Below are 16,890 nucleotides of genomic sequence, written 5' to 3'. Positions count from 1 at the left end.
GAGGCAGGAGACTTGCTTGAACCTGGAGGTGAGGTTGCAGTGAGCCGAGGTCGCTCCATTGCACTCTAGCCTGGGCAACAGAGCAAGACTGTGTCTCAGAAACAAAACAAAAACAAACAAACAAAAAAACTTTTAAAAATCGGGTGCCTTCACTCTGGACAAAGCCTGGGTGTGGAGCTGCTGCCATGCACCAGATGAGAACTGAGTCTGACGGCCAGTCAGGCCTCTTACCCTAGGATAAGGAAAGCCAAGGAGAAAACAACACACAAATAGTCTGTTGGTAAGGAGGAAAGACAAGACCAAATGCAGTATGAAGTGGTGAAGATGCCTATGTTTGCCAAGTACCAAGGCTGGTAGCCTGGGTTCACTGAAAGAGCCTTAGGTTCAGAGTGGGTGGGGAGTTTCAGGCCAGGCCGGCCTGCCTGGAGCGCTCCGCAGGGCTGCATTCTCAGGTTCTGGCCTCGGTCCTTTCAGGAAGAGTCTCAGAGCACAGAAACTGCTAATTGCTACCTAGTTGGAGCCTTATTTGGGCTTTGGAGGTGCTTCCATTCTTACCACATGAGACTTCACGAGGTGAAACCAGCGTCACCCACCGTGCAGACCCAGCTCCACTGCTACCTCACAGCTGATGGGGTGCCCCCTGCTCTGCTCAGTCAGGAATGGTCACAAATATTCCAGGGTGCACAGAGTGACTGGCAGAGCCAGAGCCCTGGTCCCAGTCTGTGCACACCGCATCCAGCAAAATGAGCCACTATCACTGCCTCCTGGAGATTCGAACGCTGTGGCATTTCCCAGCGCACGGCCTCATGCTCTTCTCTAGTGGGTGCTTTGGGATATCCCTGTTTCTTTCCCCATCCTGGGGACCTTCCCGCCCCCTGCTTTAAGTTGGATGTGCAAGCTCTGGTTGAGGGCTCTACCGCTCAGCATGACACAGCCAGCGTGACAGGAGCTGAGTCACAGCCAGCTGAAGGGTGGCACAGTCAGAGGGCTCACTCCAGGCCTCTCGCCCAGCTGATAGAAGTCCCTCATCACACTGGTTGGCTGCTCATGGAGCCGCTTCCAGATTTAAGCACCATATAATAATAAACATTTTTTACTCAGTTCTTAGCTAGGTCTGAAGTCACACAAGTTGGATTTTTCAATATTGTATTTTTAGTAGAGACGGGGTTTCACCATATTGGCCAGGCTGGTCTCCAACTCCTGACCTCAAGTGATCCTCCTGCCTAGGCCTCCCCAAGTGCTGGAATGACATGCATGAGCCACCGCACCTGGCCACCCTTGGTTTATTTCTAACTATATAGGAAAACTTATGTTTTCTCTCCTGTTTTCTTGATTGCCAACTACAGGTTTATCTGTGTTGTTTTTCAGAGAACTAGTTACTGGATTTGTCGATTCCTTTTTCTGTTTTGTAATTTATTTCTGCAGTTAACTTTGTTCCTTCTGTTCCGTTTGACATCTTTTGTTTTTCTTTCCCTAACGTTTTGAGCTGAATGTTTTATCCATTCATTTTTATTTATTTATTTTTAAATAAATATGTGACAAAGGTCGTGCGCGCTCCTCTGAGCACCCCTTTAACCAATTATTCTACTTTAATATGCAGTGTTCTTATTATCATTTTTATTTAGATATACATTAACTTGGGTTTTGATTTTTTTCTCTGAGCCATCATGGTTTAAAAAGAATTTTGTCATTTCCAAGTGGTTAATATTCACTTTGATTCTATTTATGTTGAAAATATGTGGTCTGACATTATAGGTTATATTTTTCCAATTTTTGTTAACTTATGATTTTCTTTGTGTCCTTAATGATATATTATGGTACCATGGGTCTAATTAAGAGGTTGTGCATTCTCTATTATAATGAAGTTCAGTGTATAACTCTTACACAACCTTATTAATTATATTATTCAGATCCTCCATGCTCTTAATTTTAGCCTATTTGCTCTATCATGGTTGACAGTGGTCAATTAAATTTTCCTACTACTGGCCGGGCGCGGTGGCTCAAGCCTGTAATCCCAGCACTTTGGGAGGCCGAGACGGGCGGATCACGAGGTCAGGAGATCGAGACCATCCTGGCTGACACGGTGAAACCCCATCTCTACTAAAAAATACAAAAAACTAGCCGGGCGAGGTGTCGGGCGCCTGTAGTCCCAGGTACTCAGGAGGCTGAGGCAGGAGAATGGCGTGAACCCGGGAGGCAGAGCTTGCAGTGAGCCGAGATCTGGCCACTGCACTCCAGCCTGGGCGGCAGAGCGAGACTCCGTCTCAAAAAAAAAAAAAAAAAAAAAAAAAAATTTTCCTACTACTATTATTTGTGTCCCTCTTTTTCTCAATTAACAGCTCCTGCCTTAAATTCAACCTTGTTTGATATTAATATTATCTCGATTTTTTTCCTATCATTTACTTGACCATTCTAAGATAATTTATTTAGCTTTGTATCTTATATAATACTCTGCAGTTTGGATTTGGCATTTTAATTTTTATTTTAATATTTATTTTCTTGTAGTAAGTGAGTTTATCCCACTGACACAACATATTTTTGGTATAAATTATCTGAACCTATTTTAGTTTTGGGGGTGGTTGATAATAGATATACATAAATAATAAATAAATGATTCCAGTCATTGTAACTTCCATCCAGAGACTGAAACAGGTTATGATAGTGTCTGGGGTGGGGGAGTTCTTTAGCTAGGATGCTCAGAGAGGTTTCTCCAAGGAGATGATACTTTAGCTTATTCAATAAATTCAACAAGTACTTTTTGATTGTCTATATATGGCAAACTTTTACTGGGTACTGGGAATATGGCAGTGAACATTTCTGCCCTTGGAGAGTTTACATAATAATGAGACCTGGACCATGAGATGTTAGTGCTGAGATAGAGGCAACTGGGTAAATCTCTGCCAAAAAAGAACTTTCCAAAGGAGAAGAAATATCACGTGCAAAGGCCCTGAGATGGGAAAGAACAGAGTGTTCAAGGAACATAAGGTTATGACTCGAGCCTAGCGAGGAGAGAAGTGAGTGGAGGGAGGTGAGTGGTGGAGGCAGGCAGGAGCCAGATTACAGAGGCATTTGGCACGGGAAATGACAGCTCTTTATTACAATTATCCTGGAAAGCACTGGATCTGATTTACATTTAAGAAAGATCACTTTGGCTTCTCTTTGAGTAGGGCGAGAGTAAAGAGAGGAAGTCCAGCCAGATGGCATTGGAATCATTTCAGGTGAGAAATAATAGTGATTTCAACTAGAGTTGTAGACATGAGGATGGTGAGAAGCAGACAGCTTTGCTGTATATTTTGATAAATTGTACTGATAGATTGAATAAGGTAAGGAGAGGAATCAAGGATGACCAAGGGTCCCTGAAGCCTACAGCTGAGCGAATGAGCACTGACGATACTGAATTGTAATAGGGGGCAGCTGCAGGGGCTTCAGCATGCAAGCAGTGGAAGGGGAGCCAGCAGCTCTGCAAGGGGCGAGCTGGGCATTTTGTCTTTTTGTGGTTGCTTTCCACTTCAAGTTCTGTCTTTTCCAATACACTCCTCTTTTTTCTTCCCCCAAGCATTTTTTACTTGGGAAGTTTACATTCTTCTTTCCGTTATTTAAGCTGTTCTCTTTAGAACATTCAGTGACGTGCCTATACACTCCTCTTTTTTCTTCCCCCAAGCATTTTTTACTTGGGGAGTTTACATTCTTCTTTCCATTATTTAAGCTGTTCTCTTTAGAACATTCAGTGACGTGCCTAAATGTTTGTTTCTCAATATATCAGGTTCAAAATAGAAGTAGAAGCTATAGACCATCCACTGCAAGAAATGGAGAAATTAGATCTCTTTCCTTTCTTTGCCTCCAGTTTTCAAAGGAAAATAGCATCCCTGCTGTGGAGAGAATGGGGCATCAGGGAGATCGATGGTTGCTTTGGAGTGTTTGCTAGAGGAAGGGTACCCAGACAGCTAGAGGAAGGGTACCCAGACAGACAGCTGGGAAAACATTATCTATTCTCAAGGTGTCAGTAGGCACTGCACACATCCCTCTGCTGCTGAAAGGGAAATCCAGGTGGTTTGGTACTTGATGAGGATGATTGGGCTGTCCCAGCTGTGCCTGTGAGGGTGTTTCCGGAGGAAGATGGCGTGGCCCTCAGTGTGGTGAGTACCTTCCAATTGGCTGAAGACCCAGATGGAACACAGAGGCAGAGGAAGGGCGGATGCTTGCTCTCTCTTCTACAGTGAGGACGCCATTCTTCTCCGGCCCTTGGATATCAGAACTCCAGGTTTTCCAGCCGTTAGACTGCAGAACTCACGCCAGTGGGCCCCCGAGCACTCAGGCCTGTGGCCTCCCTGATTCTGAGGCCTTCAGACTCAGACTGAGCCACCCTACCAGCTTCCCTGGGTCTCCAGCCTGCAGCCAGCCTAGCATGGGACTTCTCAGCCTCCATAATCAAGTGAGCCCATTCCTTCTAATAAATTCCTTTTCATCTATCTCTCAATATATTTCTTACCAGTTCTGTCCCTCTGGAAAACCCTAACTAAAACAGGACCTAATGATACCTAAAGTCACCATCTCCTCTTGTGTTGCAAGGCAGTAAAGACTAATGAAAGACCCCATACCCTATACATGCAGGCTCAGATCTCTCAAAAGTGAAGGTCTGAGTAACCCAATGGAGTAAAGGACCCCAATTGTTGAGGTGCTGGCTAAAAACAAGGAGACCTGGTATGGTTTGGCTGTACACTCACCCAAATTTCATCTTGAAGTGTATCTCCCAAAATTCCCATGTGTTGTGAGAGGGACCCAGTGGGAGGTAATTGAATCATGGGGGCTGGTCTTTCCTGTGCAATTCTCATGGTAGTGAATAACTCTCATGAGATCTGATGGTTTTAAAAAGGGGAGTTTCCCTGCACAAGCTCTCTCTCTTTGCTTGGTGCTGTCGTGTAAGATGCAGCTTGCTCCTCCTTGCCTACCACCATGATTATGAGGCCTCCCCAGCCATGTGGAACTGTAAGTCCATTAAACCTCTTTTTCTTCCCAGTCTCAGGTATGTCTTTATCAGCAATGTGAAAACAGACTAATACAGGAAGCCAGAATGAGTGGTGAAGAAGGAAACTCTTAATAGTTTTGTAACCTGTTGCAGAAACGGGGCCTACTACATCCACCCATATTTCAAATTAATATGTGGGATATTGGTTGGTGGTAATGAACTTTACAATTTAATCCACAAGTTGCAGATCACAAAATGAGTTTAAAAGAAGTTAAGGCAGAAAGTATAGCACCCTGAGATATGGGGCCTGGGTCTGTGTGAATATATGAGAGACTTTGGTTTGTCTACCTTTACAAAAGGTATGAGTGTCAGTTTGGTTGTATGACCAATTGTTGCAGTATATAAAAGAAAGCATTTCTTTTTCTTTTTTTTTTTTAGCTGTAAATGTTAAAAGAAGAGGGTGTATATTAGTTATCTCTTGCTCTTTACAGATTATCCCCAAACTTAGAGGTTTGAAACAACAAACAGTATCTTACAATTTCTGAAACTCAGGAATCCGGGAGCAGCTTCTATAGATGGTTGTGATTCAGTGTTTTTTCTTAGGTTAAAGTCAGGATGTTGGCTGAAGCTGCCATCATCTGAAGGCTTGACTGGAGCTGGAGGCTCCTCTTCTGAGATGGTGCCTTCCCATGCTGCTGGCTGGATACCTCAGTTCCCACCCTGCAGACCTCTGCATAAGGCCTCTTGGGTATCCTCACAACACAGCAGCTGGCTTCCCCCACAGCAGGCAAGTCAGAGAGAGAACAAGGAGGAAACCTTGATGCCTTTTACATTTTAGTCTCAGAATCAATGCACCTTCACTTCCATGGTATCCTGATCATTAGAAGCAAGTCACCAAACACAGCCCACACTTAAGGGGAGTGGCTCCACCTCTGAAGGGAGGCATGTTGATGAGTTGAGGATTCTGAATCCCCACAGGGCATATGACCTGGGTAGTCTGGGTACATTTGCATTCTTTTTAACCACTTAGCATCAGAGCAACATGCCTATTTGAGGGGACGCACCCATTGTGGGGAATACCCCGTTCTTGTTTCTGGCAGCTAGGACTCAGCCCATTACCTAAGCACAGGCTCAAATAAATCCATGCGTTAGGCATTGAACCTTCAGGGAATGCTTCGTAAGTGTGGGGCTGGGTGAGGACGAAGTCATGGCAGTGGTAACAGTAGCTCCACCCACACTCCTGGGCGTCATCGGGGGCTTGAGGAAACGATGCTCCCGCACCCGCCTATTGACCATTCCCATGCAGGCATTGGCTCTACCCTCTGCCCAGCCTTTCCTGGCTTCTGCCTGTTTTCCCAGCCTTCCTGACAACACAATGAGCTCACCAATATCCTTCCAATTATTTTCTTTTCTGCCTGTTCGCCAGGGTCCGTGAGTGATGGGCAAAGAGAACTTTGCGGCAGGTTTCCTGTCAGATGCACTGACAAGAAACTGCACTAGAAAACCTACGCTAATATTTTACATTATTCTTCCCGGTGTTTGAAATTAGATTTGAATTTAATTTAAATGCATCAGCAAGTGTTAATGACCCTCAAGGCAGTCCAGATATATCTGGAGTGTTGTTAGCTTACTAACAATTTTTTTTTTTTTTTTTTTTTTGAGATGGAGTGAGCCGAGATCGCATCACTGCACTCCAGCCTGGGCGACAGAGCGAGACTCCATCTCAAAAAGCAAACAAACAAACAAACAAAAAAACAAACAAAAAAACACTAATGCTCAGGGTGGAATGAAAGACTGCCGTGGGCTGCCATGGAGTTATATTATATATTCTGTTTTAATTAACACCAAATACAACTCAATTTGTAGGGAAGAAAAAATATATTGTGATTTATATGTATGTTCATGTTTACTTGTATGTATTCATACTTCTGTACTTTTAAGTGTTTTCAAAATTATTTGTAATCCTAAAACTAATGACTCATGCAAAAAACAAAAAAAGCTTGTTGATTAGGTCATAGAGGATCAGATTCAATTCTTCGTATAATTACAGACCCACTAGGAAATTTTCCCAAACTGTAAACTGCACGCAGCAGATGGAAGCTCTCATTGTCTCTCAAATTATTGAGTAAAATGATCTGCGTGAGTCAGGGTTCAACCAGACCAGCGGGAGATATGTATGAGGAGCTTTGTTGGAAGGAATTGGCTTAGTCTATTGTGGGCCAGGCTGGGCAAGTCTGAAATTTGAGGGCTAGGCCAGCATTCTTGTCACAGGCTGATCTGCCAACCACAAGTAGACTTTCTTCTTCAAGGAAGCCTCAGCGCTGCTTTTTAGGGCCTTTCACCTGTTTGAATCGAGCCCACCCAGATTATCTAGGATCATCTCCCTTACTTAACGTCAACTGCTCTTGGACTTTAATCATATCTACACAGTATCTTCACAGCAACTCCTAGATTACTGTGAAATTGAATAACTGGACGGTAGACTCGCCAAGCTGAATGTCAGAAAACCACTGCGCTCTTCCTCAGCTCTGAACTCCAGAGGGCCACTTTAAGGCAGCCGTGCTAGAAGTCTGTGCCTTCAAGTTCTGTCCTGGCTGGCTTGCTTCTTTCGATCTTTCTTTCTTTCTTTCTTTCTTTCTTTCTTTCTTTCTTTCTTTCTTTCTTTCTTTCTTTCTTTCTTTCTTTCTTTCTTTCTTTCTTTCTTTCTTTCTTTCCTTCCTTCCTTTCTTTTCTTTCTCTCTCTTTCTTTTTCTTTCCTCTTTTTTTCTTTTCTTTCCTTTCTTTCTTTCCTTTCTTTTATTTCTTTCTCTCTCTCTTTCCTTCCTTCTTCTCTTCCCTTCCTTCTTCCCTTCTCTTCCCATTCCCTGCCCTGCCCTTCCCTGCCCTGCCCTCCTTCCTTTCTTTCTTTCTTTTTTGAGATGGAGTCTCGCTCCGTCACCCAGGCTGGAGTGCAGTGGCGCGATCTCTGCTCACTGCAACCTCCACCTCACAGGCTCACGCCATTTTCCTGCCTCAGCCTCCCGAGTAGCTGGGACTACAGGCACCCACCACCATGTCCGACTAATTTTTTTTTTTTTTAGTAGAGACGGGGTTTCACTGTGTTAGCCAGGATGGTCTCGATCTCCTGACCTCGTGGTCCACCCACCTTGGCCTCCCAAAGTGCTGGGATTACAGGCATGAGCCACCGCGCCCGGACAGAATTTGTCCATAACTCCTGAACAGTAATTCAGGAGTTACTGTTCCTGCCAAAAGCTCTGACCATAACCTTGTAACTCAGTGTCCTCATAGGAGCACAAGACGTAGAATCCAATACAGACTTGGTTATGAGGAGAGAGAATACATCCAGAAAAACCCCGCAAAGCTGTGGATTAACAAGGGAATGTAGAAATAATTATCTAAGGCCGGGTGCAGTGGCTCATGCCTGTAATCCCAGCACTTTGGGAGGCCGAGGCAGGTGGATCACTTGAGGTCAGGAGATCGAGACCATCCTGGCCAACATGGCGAAACCCCACCTCTACTAAAATTACAAAAATTAGCCAGGTGCGTTGGTGGGTGCATGTAATCCCAGCTACTCAGGAGGCTGAGGCAGGAGAATTGCTTGAATCCAGTGGAGGTTATAGTGAGCTGAGATCGTGCCATTGCACTCTGGCCTGGGCGACAGAGTGAGACTCCGTCAAGAAAGAAAGAGAGAGAGAGAGAGAGAGAGAGAGAGAGAGAGAGAATCCTCTGATTATTTTCATCTGCCCACTCACTGCAGTCAATTTTTCAACTGAAGAATGAAAATATTCTTTTCTATCCCTTTCCTCTTCTCCCAGGGAGGATGGCTTCGTGTAACTGACACACTGACACCTGAGGTCCATGGACAACAGTGTACTTCTTTTGCAAGTCTAAAAACAAAGAGTTGTTGCCCAGAGGGAAGGGGAAAAACAGAGTCAACTCCTACTAGAGTTTTCTGTGTAAAATTTGAACAGAAGTTGCAAGTTGGCAGCGATTAGCATGGAGGCAAGAGCAAACACACAAAAGAAGGTTAGGAAGAAAGATGGGGAGAGCTGGAGAGGAAATGGCATCACCAAATGGCCAAATGGTATCGTTTGAACAGTCAAACTAAAGCCAACCGCTGCTGGCCCCTGGACCCCCACTTCTGTAAGAGGAAGACTGAGATTTCACTGGGGAAAGCCAGTTTTCATAGTTTTTCTGTTATTTTAAGAATAAGAAATGTGGCTGCTCAGACAAAGCAGTACCTACCACGACGTCTGTTCCGCCTGCCTCAGCAGACTGCTATGTGAATTAAATGTGGTAATGGACACCTATAACCAAGGTTCTAAAATAAGGAGTTTTAAGGTAGTGCCCAGCACAGTGCCTTGCATGGGAAAGCTGTATGGGAAACGTGTGCTTAATTGTACTTAATTATTAATACACTACAACATGCATTAAGCAAACAGTTTCTTTACAAATTTTTGTCTTTTCCTCACATAAGAGCAAACAAATATTTGAAATATTTGTTTTTTATTCATGAAAACTGATAAATTTGATTTTTTTCTTTAAAAGAACACTATTGTTTGTAAATTCACCATTTTCATTGAAATATGTATTTCCACTTACGGAAAGATTTTAAAAAATGGATTAAGCAAGTTATAGCTGTATTTGTAGCACTATGCTAGTCCATCAAACTTGAAAAATGCAGACGTTACTTTGAACAATCAACTTACTGGCTCACTTTGCTTAAACAAGGAGGAAACTGTGGATCCACAAAACTGGAAAAAATTATGTTATGCCCCAAGTGAACCTTGCAAGGTCATCAAAGACCATCTCTCTGCTTCAGGGCAGCGTAAATTGAAACCACCCATGAGAGATGAGTGTCGGCCTCGCCTGTCATGCCACCTGCTCCTCATTAATCAGAAATGACATCTGGAGGCAAACGTGCCCTCGCCAATTCTGGAAGGCATTCTGGTGCATGATGACAGCATTTTTCCTTTGATTACGAAAGTGAATTGTACTTATTCAAGTTTTGCAAGAGCAGATTATGACTTCATGTGAACTATGGAAAACTGCTTCCTATTCTCTTTTATGCCATTAAATAAGCCTTACTTGTTCGTAAAGAATTGTTTGCCATAATAACTGAACTATTACACTTTACCACTTTTAGAAAGATTAACATTAATCTGGAGGCAGCTGTCACAGTGATTAAGCAGAGAGACAATTCCTTGATTGAATGCCCAGCTTCATCCCTTAGCTGGGTGACCTCGTGCAAAGTAACTGCCCTCTCTGTGTCAGGATTCGCTCATCTGTCAAGGAAAGTGTATTAATCACGTTTTTTATTTTCTGTATTTTATAATGCTTTGACATGTTGGGGGCCTTGCTGGCCGGGGAGAGACAGCCCCTCCCATGGCTAATTCCTAGAGAGAGCTAACGACTTGACCCTGTGCATGCCTTTCACATGCAAACTAATCAGTCCAAAGTCCATGTCTCCAACCACCTCCTTTACCACATTTGCACACACCAAGCCCATATTTCTCCTATCCTAAATCACCCCGGGATCAGGCCCCAGACACCTAGAGACCTCCCCCATTGCCCCAAGCACACTGAAATCATTCAACACGTGCCATCCCAAATATGCTCCAACTTGCCTCCCCCGCCTCACCTATTTCTTCCCTCAAAAACTACAAGGGCTCTGGACATGTTTTCTTCTTCCCTCCTGCTGCCTCCTGCTGGACCCTAGCACTTCCCGGGTGGCCCTGCACAGCTTGGCAGCTGTCAGTCATGAAACCCATGAAGCCAACAGTGGTGTTGGCCTCTTGTATGGCTCACTCAGTCCTCTTCATAAATTAAATTCTGGGTGCAGGTGAAATGGGGATATATTGGTGGTTCCCACCTCCCGGTCTGGGATGAGGATGAAGCAGTTTCACGTGTGTGAAGCTTGCAGCACAGCCCCACATGGCTCCACTCAAGGGTCTAGAATAAGGCCTGTCTGCACTGCACTGGCTTAGGCCCTTCTCATTTGTCACCCAACAGCCTCCCTGACTCCCTATTTTGCCAGTTCTGTCCTCCTTACAATACTCATTTTCTTTCTCTCTGATTTGCATACTCCTCCCTCCCAAGAGTCTGTCACTGGTAGACCATGACCAAGGGCATCGATTTCTCCCAGAGGCCCTGAGGCTCGCCCATGCGCTCATCTCCTCCTTGCTCTGCACTCACACCTGCCCAGTGATGATTTGTTGGAAAGCACATAGCCGGCTGACCGTAGCATTATCTTTAAATGCAAGCAAGACATCCCTTTTTTTTTTTTTTGAGACAGTTTCACTCTTGTTGCCCAGGCTGGAATGCAACAGCGTGATCTCTGCTCACTGCAGCTTCCACCTCCCAGGTTCAAGCGATTCTCCTACCTTAGCCTTTCGAGTGGCTGGGATTGCAGACGCCTGCCAATATGCCCAGCTAATTTTTGTTATTTTTTTGTAAAGATGGGGTTTCGCCATGTTGACCAGGCTGGTCTCGAACTCCTGACCTCAGGTGATCCACCCACCTTGGCCTCCCAAAGTGCTAGGATTACAGGCATGAGCCACCACGCCAGGCCCTTTTTTTTTTTTTTTTTCTTTGTGGAGACAGGGTCTTGCTCTGTGGCCCAGACTGGAGGGCAGTGGCGCCATCTTGGCTCACTGCAACTTCTGCCTTCTGGGTTCAAGTGATTTTCCTGCTTCAAACTCCCAAGTAGCTGAGACTACAGTCATGTGCCACCACACCCGGCTAATTTTTGTATTTTTTAGTAGAGACAGGATTTCACCATGTTGGCCAGGCTGGTCTTGAAATCTCAACCTCAAATGGTCCACCCACCTTGGCCTCCAAAAGTGCTGGGATTACGGGTGTGAGCCACCGTGCCCAGTACAACTTTTTTTTTTTTTGAGACAGAGTCTCGCTCTGCCGCCCAGGCTGGAGTGCAGTGGCTCAATCTCGGCTCACTGCAAGCTCCGCCTCCCGGGTTCAGGCCATTCTCCTGCCTCAGCCTCCCGAGTATCTGGGACTACAGGTGCCCGCCACCATGCCCGGCTAATTTTTTTGTGTTTTTAGTAGAGACGGGGTTTCACCGTGTTAGCCAGGACGGTCTCGGTCTCCTGACCTCGTGATCCGCCCGCCTCGGCCTCCCAAAGTCAAACAACACACTCTTAATAACACTTACTACAAAAAATCCTGCAACAGCAGCATTCACCAGATGCTCAAGCGGTCCTTTCCTATGTCAGGAGCTGTACGAGGTCTTGGGTTTACTGAGAAAAGAAGAGCATTGTTGCACCCCAGGAAGTACAGTCCAGTGAGGGAGACAGGCATGTAAGTTACTCTCTGTGGTGATAAGGAAATGGTAGAGGGGCCCTTGGGTGCGTTGGGCATGTAGGTGGGCACCTAGTCCTGGGTGAGAATCTTCCCCAGGAAAGTTTGCCTGCTAATAGATCAATGGACTCTTTAGGGATGGACAGAACATTTTTCACTCAAGTCACAACCCTGTGCTTATCCAACGTGCTCTGACCCCATGCACTTCCCCAGCCTCTCCTCTAAGCACCCTTTGCTCTCCCACCCACGAACGCCCCTGTGGGCTCTCTCAAGTTCCTTCTCTCACACTTACCCTCTTCATGACTCTCCTTTTCTCTCTCACCTGCAGGCTTTCACCAATGTCGCTCCCTCTGGCCCACACGAGTCCCCGGACCTCCCGCTGAAACAAATGGATCTCTGGAGACCCTTGGTCTCCATCTGCACCAAGATCGTGCCTGCGCCCTCTCTCAGGCTTCCTTAGCGTCCCCACTGACCCGTGTTCTCCCCTCCACCACAACAGTGACAGTGCCATGGCTTCAGGGAACATGACGCTGATGCCCAGGAGTGGTTCATTTCAGATGCCTGACAAATAGGGATAAATGTAGCTTTTTGATTAGTAATATCACAATTCTGTGTTTCCACTTGAACAACAGTACAAACAGAATGACAAGTCCCTTGTACTCCGTAATTCGTCATCTATCTAAGGTGCAATTTGCTAGGGATTTAGGTTTATTCACCCTCTGAGTCCCCAAGCACAGCAGGATTTCTGGAGGAGTCAACTTTGGTGTATTCAAGAGGACAATGGGGCTTTTTATGTCTCTAAAACTCACTGTACCATGCTTGGTATGACATATGTACAATATATTTAGACATTAACCAACCTTTTTGTATGGCAGGTCTATTAGTCAGACTTTTCCAGAGAAACGGAATCAATGGGAGATAGGTAGATAGAAATATAGACAGATTTATTATGGGAATTGGCTCGTGTGACTGTGGAGGCTGAGAAGTTCCACCATCTGCCATCTGAAAGCTGGAGACCAGGAAAGCCGGTGGTGTGATCAGTCCATATCCAAAGGTCTGGCAACCAGGGGAGCTGACAGTGGACTTCCCAGGTCAAAGCCAAAGGTAGGAGAACCTGGGGGCTACTGGCATCAGTCCTGGAATCCAAAGGCCTAAGAACCGGAAGATCTGCTATCCGAGGACAGGAGACAGATGTCTGCACTCAAACAGAAAAAGAATTCACCCTTCCTCAGCCTTATTATTCTAAGCGGGCCCTCCATGAATGTGACGATGCCCACCCATGTTGGTGGGGGTGGATCTTCTTTACTCAAAGTCTGCTGGTCCCCATGCTAATCTCTCCAGATGTGCCCTCACAGACACACCCAGAGATGATGCTTTTCCGGCTACCTGGGCATCCCTTAGCCCAGTCAGACTGACACTTAAAATTGACTACCACAGCAGCAACAACAATAACGAAGGGAAATTGAGTGTGCTGGTCAACTGTGAGTCAGTCTACGCATGAGCACATGCCTACAGAGGGACCATGGGCACCCTAAATCTGGCCAGGCTCAGGACTCCTCATTTGTCCCCATCTCTCTGGCTTATTCGAGACAAGTGTCCTTCCTTCTCCCCAGACCTATCCTAAGCTAGCTGAACACCCTGCCACAAGCAAGAAAAAAGAAGGCCTCCAAATTGAACAGCAAGTGGCAATTAATACAGACATCCCCACGTATCCCCAACTTAGTGATTCCCCCTCCCTGATGGGCTAGAACCTGTTCCTGACATCATGGTGGGGAGTCACCAAGGTCACCACTATCATCAAGTGCCAGAGCCCGGAGAAGTGGGGAGCACTGCACCCGACGAGGCATGGCTCCAGAGCTGACAGCCTGGGTTTGATTCTAGTCTCTGGCACTCCCAGCTGTGTGAACTGGGACACGTTAACTAGCTTAGTGGGTCCTGATTCTTTATCTGAAGATGTTTGATAATGAGGAAACTTTTTTAGTAAGATTTATTTAGGTAAGCCAACGATGATTAAGTACTGAGAAGAGTGCCGAGCACCCAGCGAAACTCATCACCCAGCTATGATTATGACCACCACCATCACTCAATTAGCAAGTTCTCTTAGTTTCAAGGAAACTAACTCAAACCAGTGTAGGCAAAATGGGGGAAAAAAATTGGTGTCAGGAATTACTAAAAGCAGAGCTCAAAATGCTTTTTTTGAGGTTCCCCCGCCACCAGTGCCACACCTCGCACTGAGTTCTAGAAATAGAAAGCAGAGGAGTGCAAGGTGTCATGAGAAAGGGAAGCTCACAAACTGACTTGGTGATTGTGGCCTGTGTGCACCTGACGCACTGCCAAGTGCTGGGGGAACAGAGAGGGGAAATCTGCTCCGCCTGTGGGGCTTGGGTGTCAATGAAAAGTTATGGGATATTCCCAAGAATGGCTTTTGTGCACCAAAATATTACTCAAAGGTTTTTTTTAATTAATATTCATTTTACTTAAAATACGAATTTTTAAATCTCATCTTTCCTTTAGCATTTAATTGAACTTACAAGCTTACTATTTCATAAATAGTACGACTCTAGCAAATTTTAGCCATCTCTGCTAAGAAAACATTTACAACTTAATTGGATTGCCATAAATAGCTCAAACCTACCTGTAAAATACTCAACTTTCAAGGGCTATAATTTGATAACAAAAATCTTAAGTACTTAAAAAACTCCTACAAATCTAATAAACTTACAAATATAGGGATTTTTAAGTATCTTAAATGCATATCGCTTTAATAAGACTTCAATATAAAACAAGTCAATGTGAGTTATTTAATAACATATTTGTAATAGAATCATAATTATAATCTGTGACTCCAATGTGCCAATTTCTTTAAACACTGTGAATTCTTAAAACACCAGATATGCACAGCTTATTTCTCAGCACCAACTATCATTACCGGAAGGTTGATGGGTTTCATCTCCTTAAATATTTCTATATTTAATCCACAACCTTCTTATAGTTAAGAAATGCATACCCACTAAGAAGACAGTTATGTAATCCCAATAATTTTGGAATAACTTTTCAGCTTGATGAGGTGCCCAACAAGCAGAGCTATGGGCTGGGACCTGAGCCCAGAGGCTGGACACACCCAGACCCGTTGTTCCATGTCCCCATCTAGCAGGCTGAGCCACATAGAGATGGACTCGACCCTTGTAGGAAGAGACATTCATGGAGCTCACATTCTTAGACCTGGGGTTCCCTCATCCCCTTATCTGATCCTTTTAATCACTCATGAGCATCTACAACTGCCTATCAGGATGCTATATCACCTAATGACATTTTGTGTGTGATATCCAAATCAGGTAAGGACACCCCTTCTGTGATCCCATAGAACAAAAGAACAGACACTGAGAAGGCCTCGGGGAGACGGAGGAATTGGGGCTGTGTTTCTCCTCACACCAATACTTTAATGCCCGGGTCTTCCTGCTTTCTACTAGCTGTTCAGGGTCCCACTGGGCTGGACCCAGTGGTATGCTGGAACTGGCTGTGCACATTTCTATCCAATCCTGCTTTCAGTGACATCACATTGGCAGCCTGAAATCAGCCATGGCTGGGAAGCATTTATAGGAAGAGGCAGATGCTACAAACACGGGCTTTAGGAGACTTAGTTGTCCAGCACTTACCACTGATGGTGCCCCAGTCAGACGTGCAATCTCTTTGGTCAGGCTTGGGATTCTCGACTAAACTCTGTATTCTAGGCCAGTCAGCTGATTATTCTCTCCTTCCAGTTGAATTTGGTCTATGCCAAAACAGAGTGTTGTAGTGCTCTGCACTACTGTTTCTGGTGGGAAAACTAAGCTAATAATGGATAAATTGGAATCACATTAAGACATTAGTGACAAATATTTACAGGCAAGCTGAGAGAAGTCTGTTCCATAGAATAGGGGGAAAATAATTACAAGTTTTTAAAAAGTGTCACTCTTTGGCTGGGCACGATGGCTCACACCTGTAATCCTAGCACTTCGGGAGGCCAAGGTGGGTGGATCACCTGAGGTCAGGAGTTTGAAACCAGCCTGGCCAACATGGCGAAACCCTGTGTCTACTAAAAACACAAAAATTAGCTGGGCGTGGTGGCACACGCCTGTAATCCCAGCTACTCAGAAGGCTGAGGAAGGAGAATCGCTTGAACCCAGGAGATGGAGGTTGCGGTGAGCCAAGATTGTGCCAGTGCACTCCAGCCTGCATGACAGGAGCGAGACTCCATCTCAAGAAAAAAAAAAAAAAAGTCACTTTTTGAGGAACTTCTCTAGTTGTCTTGATATCTAGCTTCCATGGTGCATTCTCCAGTGTCTTTTTGGTTGTTATTGTTGTTGCTCATAATCCTCAAAAACCGACGAGTAAAACTATTGCCTTAAAAAAGGGCACTTTCCAAGCATGTACCCAGGGGTTTGGCCATTCTCCATCTACACTCCTCATTGAGCCTCTGCCTCTGATTTGTTTTATTTGGCATTTACATTTCTGTCCAACCTGGTATTTAATAAATAAACATTTAATGAATGTTGTCAAGGTTTAAAAGTTGGAGGATTTCCCTTATGATCTAGGTTTCTGGCTTCCCTTGACAACTGGAAGGTCTA

General features: G+C 45.0%; 1 long non-coding RNA gene across 5 annotated transcripts in view; it reads left to right on the top strand.

The window, feature by feature from the left end:
* Positions 1-16,890, top strand: part of LOC105490257 (uncharacterized) — a 118,691-nt gene that overhangs the window by 66,458 nt on the left and 35,343 nt on the right. Inside the window, exon 3 of one of the 5 annotated variants that reach the window (XR_003019975.2) lies at positions 12,612-13,000. The exons of 3 other annotated variants lie outside the window; for them this stretch is intronic. This is a non-coding gene — a long non-coding RNA (uncharacterized lncRNA). Of the gene's footprint in view, positions 1-8,781; positions 11,246-12,611; positions 13,001-16,890 lie in introns of those variants that run through there. One more of the 5 variants, XR_011614965.1, reaches the window with a different exon arrangement.

Source organism: Macaca nemestrina, chromosome 16 (assembly GCF_043159975.1).
Source record: "Macaca nemestrina isolate mMacNem1 chromosome 16, mMacNem.hap1, whole genome shotgun sequence".
NCBI lineage: Eukaryota > Metazoa > Chordata > Mammalia > Primates > Cercopithecidae > Macaca > Macaca nemestrina.
This window is presented reverse-complemented; position numbering and strand designations above follow the sequence as displayed.